This window comes from Hoplias malabaricus, chromosome 3 (genome assembly GCF_029633855.1).
Source record: "Hoplias malabaricus isolate fHopMal1 chromosome 3, fHopMal1.hap1, whole genome shotgun sequence".
NCBI classification, from domain to species: Eukaryota; Metazoa; Chordata; class Actinopteri; order Characiformes; family Erythrinidae; genus Hoplias; species Hoplias malabaricus.
Window position 1 is genome coordinate 25,650,346 of NC_089802.1, and position 9,264 is coordinate 25,659,609.

Consider the following 9,264-nt stretch of genomic DNA (forward strand, 5'->3'; position numbering starts at 1 on the left):
CGTTGCAGGTGGATTGGCGAGTCGAAAGTGTCCGTAGGTGTGAGTGTGTGAGTGAATGTGTGTGTGTCTGTGTTGCCCTGTGAAGGACTGGCATCCCCTCCAGGGTGTATTCCCGCCTTGCGCCCGATGATTCCAAGTAGGCTCTGGACCCCCCTCGACCCTAAATTGGATAAGCGGTTACAGATAATGGATGGATGGACAATAAAACAGAAGGACTTTGAAACAGAATGGTGAAGACTTGCTGAAGCTCAATATGTAATCAACATCACATCAGAAGACAAAATTGCTGAAAAGACAATATTATGTCATATGTTTCTATTGAATTGTTTATTATTAGTAATCTTTGATAGTGATAAACCATTATATGAGTGATATTAAAAATTGTAACAACTGTGTATTATGAAGATTTATAGACTGATGAACAGTTTTTTTGTTTTATCGATGTTAGGGCCAAGGGGTGTGTCAGGTAGGGACAGGTCCACTAGAAGGTCCGATGGGTCGACCAGCCTGAATTTGGACATTGGTTTGATTTTATTTTCTGAGATTTTTATATACATTTACTTAAGTCAACTCCCTACACATATAGAATAAATTTAATTGGATTGGAGTACAATTTTGTGATCGCCTAGGCAGAGGGATCGTTGAGGGAATTTTTCCTGTCTAAAATGTTTGAAGGATTTTCAAGAAAGATGGCTGCCGGGCAGGTTTTTTCGCCCTCACACTCCATGAAATTTTGTTACATCATAATGCAAGTGATGTTAAAATTGTGTGTTGGAAGGTATCACTTATTTGTTATGACATTAACATGTATGGGTTGCTTAGAAATTTACGAGACTTTAACAGTCTCGAAGGGAGGAAATTATGAGGTATATTTATCAGACGGTCTCTGACGGTGTTTTTATGTTCAGCCATATGCTCTATGTATGTGCGCTACAGAGAGGGATGTTTAGGATGAGCTGTCAGAGAGCAGGAAACTATCAATTTTACACCCTCCCTTAGAGCATGCAAATGTAAACTATTCTCTATGTTTGCCTTATTTGGAAAGGAGAGAACTATATAGACGAAAGGATCCGAGCCAGCGAGAAGAGATGACCCGAGCTCGGAATGAAACACTATCTCTCACGGGATCCTTAAGAACCCGTAAGACACTGTTTTGGTAAATAAAGATGTATTTACACTTTTAACCGTGTCTGCGGAGATTCCTTTCCATCACCTGTCTTCACAACACAGCAAAAGTTAACAACAGTGCAAAAGATACTCTCGGAAGAGCTGGGTTTTCAATGATTTCTTGAATGCAGAGAGGGTTTCTGTTGCTCTGATAGTGCTTGGAAGTTCGTTCCACCAGCGTGGTACCAGAGATGAGAATAGCCTCAACTGACCTATAAATGACTATAAATGTCCTAAAGATGAAGATAATTCGATGTGGATTTAATTACTGTATAAACACAGCATTTGAGGTGATAGAATATGAGGAGGAATTGCACATTTGGCTAAATTCACTGGATATTTTCCCTTTATTTTCAAAGTGTCTCAAAAATGTAAAAGGCATACTGACGACACAATATTACAGACTATAAAAATCCTCAAGAAGAAGAAATTTTACTGAGGAATTTTTTTCATAATGGCCCTGTGAATATAACATTTGACATGAGAAAATATGGAGAAATTGCACATTTTTCTAAATTCAATGGATATTTTTTCTTTATTTTCAATGAGTCTCAAAAATCTAACAGGCTCACTGAAGACACAATATAACATACTATAAATATCCTGAAGATGAAGATATTTTGATGTGGATTTTTTTTTAATGACCGTATAAACACAGCATTTGGAGGAATTGCACATTTGGCTAAATTCACTGGATATTTTCTCTTTATTTTTAATGCGTCTCAAAAATGTAAAAGGCTCATTGAAGACACAATATTACAGACTATAAACATCCTCGAGATGAAGAAATTTGTTTATGGGGCGTTGCTCCGGGCGTATGGACCAGCAAGATCATTGAGACGAATAGCGTATTACTGACGAAATTAGTCCCGGTTTCCAGCCCAGGTGCCGGGCAGAGCGATGGAGAGTGGTCCCCAAGGTCCGTGGGGCCTGCCAGTGGCGTCACTGTCATAAATCCGAGTGGTTTCCACTCGGTCCGCCTCGACCGGGTACCTTTAAGGTCGAGTCCCAACCCCGGATCTCGTATCACGGTAGTATTGGGACGGCCTGTGGGTCTATAGGCCACCGACCATCTGCCCACTTGTGGGGCGGGTGGAACGGGCCGCCCCGTCGATTGTGTTAACCTGATTAAGCCCGTTTCCACCCCGATGATTCGTTCGATGTATGCCTGGGAAGGTAAAATATTCCTGGGCATGGGGGGTCGAGCGTATGAGGATTTTCCCCCTTTTTAAACCCATAAATTTGCCTGTGCCTTTTTAAACCCATAAATTTGCCCGTGCGCGAGTCGACGGGGCCGCGTAACCCCCGAGACGTTGGCCGGCGGTTATCCGCCGGTCCGTGGGATCTCCCGACCTTTCCCCTCCTTTGAGCGGGACGTGGGAGCGCACCACCGGGCCCCGGCTGGAAACGGCCGGAGGCAAAGAGCGCATTAGAGGTGACACGGATCGGTCTTCCACAGACCGCGGCTGGAAGTTCGCAGGGTCGGCCTACGGATCGACCCTTCCTCTTCTTAAACACAGACTTCCGTAGGCTCCGGGGGTGAACCGTAAACCTATGCCGACCTCCTCGCACTTTGAGGGGGCCAGGATTCTCTTCCATTCTCTTCCCTTAACGGCCGTCCTTAACGGCCGTCCTTTACGACCGTTTGAGCTCGGTATATGCGGAGCACCACGGGCAGGCTTCTAAGCCGAAATACCGTGCTTAGAACGATCCTCCCCGCCTTGTGCTCCCAGCCTCCATGGCTCGTGGATGCACGTAATAGGCGTCCGCTTGTCCAGAATTGGGTCTCTCTTTCGGTATGGCTGGTCGTTCCGGAGTGGGGCTCCGGGGCTTTCACGGTCCTATTTCGTGGGTTTTAAGGACTGAGGGCAATGATTAAGAGGGACGGCCGGGGGCATTCGTACCACACCGACAGAGGTGAAATTCGTTGACTGGTGTGGGACGGACGAAAGCGAAGGCATTTGCCAAGAATGTTTTCATTAATCAAGAACGAAAGTCGGGGGAGCGAAGACGATCAGGTACTGTCGTAGCTTGATTCTGTGGGTGGTGGTGCATGGCCGTTGGTAGTTCGTGGAGCGATTTGTCTGGTTAAATCCGATAACGGACGAGACCCTGTGCCTTAAAAAGTTACACGGCCCTCCCTGGGTCCCTGCTAGGTGTGCGAGCAGGCGGCCCGAGGTATCAGCGGTCGGTGGCCGAACTTCTTAGAGCGAACCGGGGCGAGGCAAAGCCGTATGAGATTTGGGGCCATAACAGGTCTGTGATGTTAATGCCGGGGCCGTGGAGGAATTTTCCTTCCGCGTTGTCCCCTCCGTCGGATGGGGATGGGGCCCCCCTTCGTCCGCTCGAATTGGGACGGCTGGGCTGTCCTCAGCCCCGGGCTAGGCCCGCAATGGCGAGAGGGGGTTGAGGCCCACATCGGTGAACGCCTAAGGTCAGCGGCTAAGTTCGGACCCCGACCGACCCGTCTTGAAACATGGACCAAGGAGTCTAACGCGTATGCGAGTCAAAGGGCTTGAACCCCAGAGGCGCAATGAAGGTGAAGGCCGGTGCGCATCGGCTGAGGTGGGATCTAAGACACCCCATCCATCGTGGGTTGAGAGCGCACCACCGGCCTGCTCTCCACCGAGTGGAGAGTGGAGCCAGAGCATACGCGGTGGTACCCGAAAGATGGTGAACTATGCCTGGGCAGGGTGAAGCCAGGGGAAACCCTGCGTGGAGGCCCGTAGCATTCCTGACGTTCAAATCGGTCATCTGACCTGGGTATAGGAGCGAAAGACTAAACAAACCATCTAGTAGCTGGTTCCCTCCGAAGTTTCTCTCAGAATAGCTGGCACCGAACTCAGTTTTATCCGGTAAAGCAATGAATGTAGGTCACAGGGCCGAAACGGCCTCGTCCTACTCTCAAACTTTAAATGGGTAAGTGGCCCGGCTCGCAGGCTCGGAGCTGGGCATCGAATGACGGTGCCAAGTGGGCCATTTTGGTAAGCAGAATTGGTGCTGCGGGATGAACCGAACCGAACCGGGGTTAAGGCGCCCGACGCGAGTGCTTAGGGACTCGGTCGGTGACGGTGGGAAGCGGTCGTCGGTGAGACACCAGCAGGGGAGCGTCCTTCATGACTAACCGCCGTCGCATTTCATCTCCGTCCCTTCCTTCCCAAGGTCGGCCGGGCTCCGAGGCTCATCGCTGGGTCCCGGCCACACTCGCTCGCGCACGCGGCCTTCCGTTTTCCCGTTCGGACGTGGGGGGAAGACTCGGGAGTTGTTTGCAGATGCATCGCCGGCCGTAGGGGCTTGGGGGGACCGGAGCGGTGTGACTGGAGCTGGCCGAGCCGAGGCATTGTTGATCTGAGTCTCGCCTCGGGGGGTGACACCTCCGGGGCGGTTCTCTCGACCGGCAACCAACAGCCGAATTAGAACTGCTGCAGACCAGGGGAATCCGACTGTTTAATAAAAACACAGCATTGTGAAGGCTCTTGGTCAGGATCACAATGTGATTTCTGCCCAGTGCTCTGAATGTCAAAGTGAAGAAATTCATCGAAGCTCGGGTTAACGGCGGGAGTAACTATATAAACCCCGGAGTTCGTCAAGGCGAGCAGGGTGGGGACCCGGCTCCAGGGACTCTGGGGCAAGCATTGTGTGCCTCCACCTCCTCGTGGTAACACCTGGTAACGTCCTGTGCAGTCAGGGGAGCTAAGAGAGGCTCCCCATGTGGCGGCTTGACCGACCGTTCACATTAGCCAGGTCTCCCCGGGTACTTCGCGCTAGCAGGTTGTAGTGCAGGTACCCAAGTGCTGGTCCCCTGGGGCGGGGACCACCACTATGGCAAGCCCCCTAGGGTGCAATGTCCCTAGCTGATGTCCGATCCTTGAAGTTGCTTAGGTCTCGTTGGGCATCCCATAGGTTCTGAATGGCGATCCACAAAACCCTGGTAGGTTCCGAGGGCCACCGACGGCACTTGGCTAGGAGGAGATGTCTCCCCCCCTAGGGGACATCTTTTTCGTGGGCTTGAATGATCCACCTATTCCCAGAAGGCTGTTGGCTGGCATTTGGCTGGGGGTCTCCGACTCACACTGTTGTGGGTAAAGCAAGCCCATCCTCTTGAGCCAGGGATGAGTTGATCCTCTCTGGTATGCACTGGTGGTCAAACTCCCTGGCTGAATGGACGAACTGTTCTGGTGGCATTGTCATTGAGTGGTCACCGACCCTTGGACTCATGAGGTAATGGCATATAGCTATTCCTTATAACGTGTGGACGAGAATATAACCTACCAGTCTCTTGCCGGTCGATGGCACGATGGGATGGTTTAAAGTCCCTACCGCAGTGACCATACACTGGGTAGGAGCACCAGCCTGGCCTCGACTGAGGTGGACATACCGGCTCGGTCAGGAACCATATAGAACAGGGTAGAAAAATAAAAACAGTGACCAGGTGATGGGGAACTTCTTCCCGTGAAGGGTTCTTCGCCCCCTCGACCATACTGACGATATTACTGCTAGGGTTTGACCGTAAGAGCAATGCCCACCAGGGGAGACATTGTTCACATGGCTGTGGGCAGCCAGCCTGGTTGGTTGGCCCAATGCGGACACGAAATTTGTGGTCTAGCCTGAGTCAGACTCCCTTACGAGGGAGGGGTGGTGGTAAGTTTGTTCTGTCATGGCTCGTTCTCTTCTGTGAGTGGGAAGGTATTAAGGTATACAGTATCGGCTCCGATATATGGCGTGCGGGCTTCCCCGCCCTCCCTCTCCCTGGATACCCGCTAGAGGTCCTAAGGGCGGGGCTAGCCTGGTTCATCCATTCAGCTCCACTATGTTTGATATTGTAATAAATACGGCCGGATTCGACTTGTGTTCAACCCCCTGCTTGTGTTCACAGGTAATCCACCGCAGGAAGGAAACGTTTTCGAATCCGTTGAGACCGAAATGACGACACGGACCGAAGCAGGGCAGACAAGGATATCTATCTCTAGGACGGGCCGAGATGGATTAAGACATAAACGGCGCTGCAGGGGGCAGCGTTAAAGCCTCCGAAACAGAGTAGCCCACTCTGCTGAAGGTAGTATACATATATGAGTTTTGGACAAAGGCCCATTCAAATATATTGCCATTGGACACATATAGCCACAGTCGGATTGTATTCTGATTTGGGATCCCAATTGCCACTTAAGAGAATGACTCGCCGGACACTGAGTGCTAACTCTTCTCGATTTGCTACAATGGGCAAGATACAGATTTTGGGACTCACTAGGGGCGCCGTCACACTATCTACACGTTCAGTACGTCAAGCCCCGCCCTTTATGATGCGACTCTTGGCTCTGATAGGCTTTTTGAATGGAAAAACCTATACCATCCACATTCCAATATATTCAACAGTGTCATATATATTGCAAGTGGGATGCGTTCAACTTTGACCTCTCTACAGTCCAGCCCAAAGCTTGGGGGAGGGTTCAAGCATCCAGAAGGAGCGTAAAAGGTCCAAATCACATATGGCTTTCCCACTTATTATGTCATTTCATATTAAAATTTCTATTTTTTTTTACAAAAAAACGTTTGATGTCCCATTTGGAGCATATGTTATCCCAATTCACATATACTGCCCATGGAAACATGAAATTTAATAAAAAAAATTTATGTATTGTCATCATCCCAATTCCAATATATTTGACTTGCACTTAGTATGTTGCAATTGAACACTTGTTCATTTATATTGCAAATGGGATGTTCGTCCAATTTCCATATATGCAAATTGTGTCAAATATATTGGAAATGGGATGCTTGTCCAATAACCAAATACTGTGTAATATATATTGGATATGGGATGTTGGTCCAATTAGCATGTATGCTAGGTGTGTCAGATATATTGGAAATGGGAGGCTTGTCCAATAACCATATATCCAGATGGTGTCAAATATGTTGTAAGTGGTATGCTTGTCCAATTACCATATATCCTTATGGTGTCAAATATTTGTGTGTTGTGAACACCTCTTAGAAGGGTCTGATTGACCCCAAATTAAAATATGCTTATCATGGACATCCCAGGACAGCATGGTGGCACACAGGTAGTCACACAGCTCCAGGGGCCTGGAGGTTGTGGGTTCGATTCCCGCTCCGGGTGACTGTCTGTGAGGAGTTGGTGTGTTCTCCCCGTGGGTTTCCTCTGGGTGCTCCGGTTTCCTCCCACAGTCCAAAAACACACATTGCAGGTGAATTGGCGACTCAAAAGTGTCCGTAGGTGTGAGAGAATGTGTGTGTGTGTGTCTGTGTTGCCCTGTGAAGGACTGGCGCCCCCTCCAGGGTGTATTCCTGCCTTGCACCCAATGATTCCAGGTAGGCACTGGACCCACCGTGACCCTGAATTGGATAAGCGGTTACAGAGAATGAATGAATGAATGGACACCCCATGAGACAGTGTCTGCAATGGGGGAAAGTCTAGGGCTTTGTTTTCTATAAAAATAGCCCTAAAACTGTTCCTTTGTCTTGCACACACATTTGAATAAAAAACAGGCCTGAGTGACTGTTGGAGAACATTTTTCATGAATACATTTGCTAATTTTTTTTTTCCATAGTAGGCAAGGTCACAGTGACCTGGCCCTTCGATATGTTTTTCAGGAGTCCCAGATGGGCCGGCAGCCGACGCTGTGAAGTCGGCAGACCCCCGCAAACCCAGTTTCTGGACATCCCACTCCCAATATATTCCCATTCAAAGGTCATATATGGCAATTGGACACCTCTCAGAAGGGTCAGAATGACCCCAAATAGTAATATGTTTATGATGGACACTCCATGAGACGGTGTGTGAAGTTCCGTAAGCCTAGACTGTTGTTTTCTATGAAAAATCGCTAAAAACATTTCATTGTCCTGTGCACATATTTGAATGGGGACAGAGGCCTAACTGACAAGTCAGAGGGGATTTTTCTTTAACTAATTAAATTTTTTTCCTATACTGGAAAAGATCGCAATATCACGGCCCTTCGATATGTTGTTTGAGGGTCCAAGATGAGTCCGCAGTCAAAGCAGTGAGGTCGACAGACCCCCCCAAAGCCAATTTCTGGACATACCACTCCCAATATATTCCCTTTCAAAGGTCATATATGGCAATTGGACACCCCTTAGAAGGGTCAGAATCACCACAAGTTGCAATATGTTTATGATGGACACTCCATTAGATGGTGTGTGAAGTTCCGTAAACCTAGGTTGTTATTTTCTATGAAAAATCCCTAAAAACATTTCATTGTCCTGTGCACACATTTGAATGGAGGCAGAGGCCTATGTGACAAGTCAGAGGGGATTTTTCAAGAACTAATTAAATTTTTTTTCCTATACTGGGAAAGGTCGCAGTGTCACAGCCCTTCGATATGTTGTTCGAGGGTCCGAGATGAGTGCACAGTCGAAGAGGCGAGGTCTACAGAACCCCCAAAGGCAATTTCTGGACATCCCACTCCCAATATATTCCCATTCAAAGGTCATATATGGCTATTGGACACCCCTTAGAAAGGTCAGAATCACCCCAAATTGCAATATGTTTATGATGGACACTCCATTAGATGGTGTGTGAAGTTCCGTAAACCTAGGTTGTTGTTTTCTATGAAAAATCCCTAAAAACATTTCATTGTCCTGTGCACACATTTGAATGGGGACAGAGGCCTAACTGACAAGTCAGAGGGGATTTTTCTGGAAATAATTTAATTTTTTTCCTATACTAGAAATGGTCGCAGTGTCACGGCCTTTCGATATGTTGTTTGAGGGTCCGAGATGAGTCCGCAGTCGAAGCAGTGAGGTCGACAGACCCCCCCGCCAAAGCCAATTTCTGGACATCCCACTCCCAATATATTCCCATTCAAATGTAATATGTGGCTATTGGACACCCCTTAGAAGGGTCAGAAAGACCCCAAATCATAATATGTTTATGATGGACACTCCATGAGATGGTGTGTGAATTTCCGTAAGCCTAGGTTGTTGTTTTCTGTGAAAAATACCTAAAAAGATTTGAAAAAAAAAACAACAAAGGCCAAACTGACAGTTGGAGCGGAATTTTCCGGAATAAATTTTCTGATTTTTATTCCATAATAGGCAAGGTCACAGTGACCTGGCCCTTCG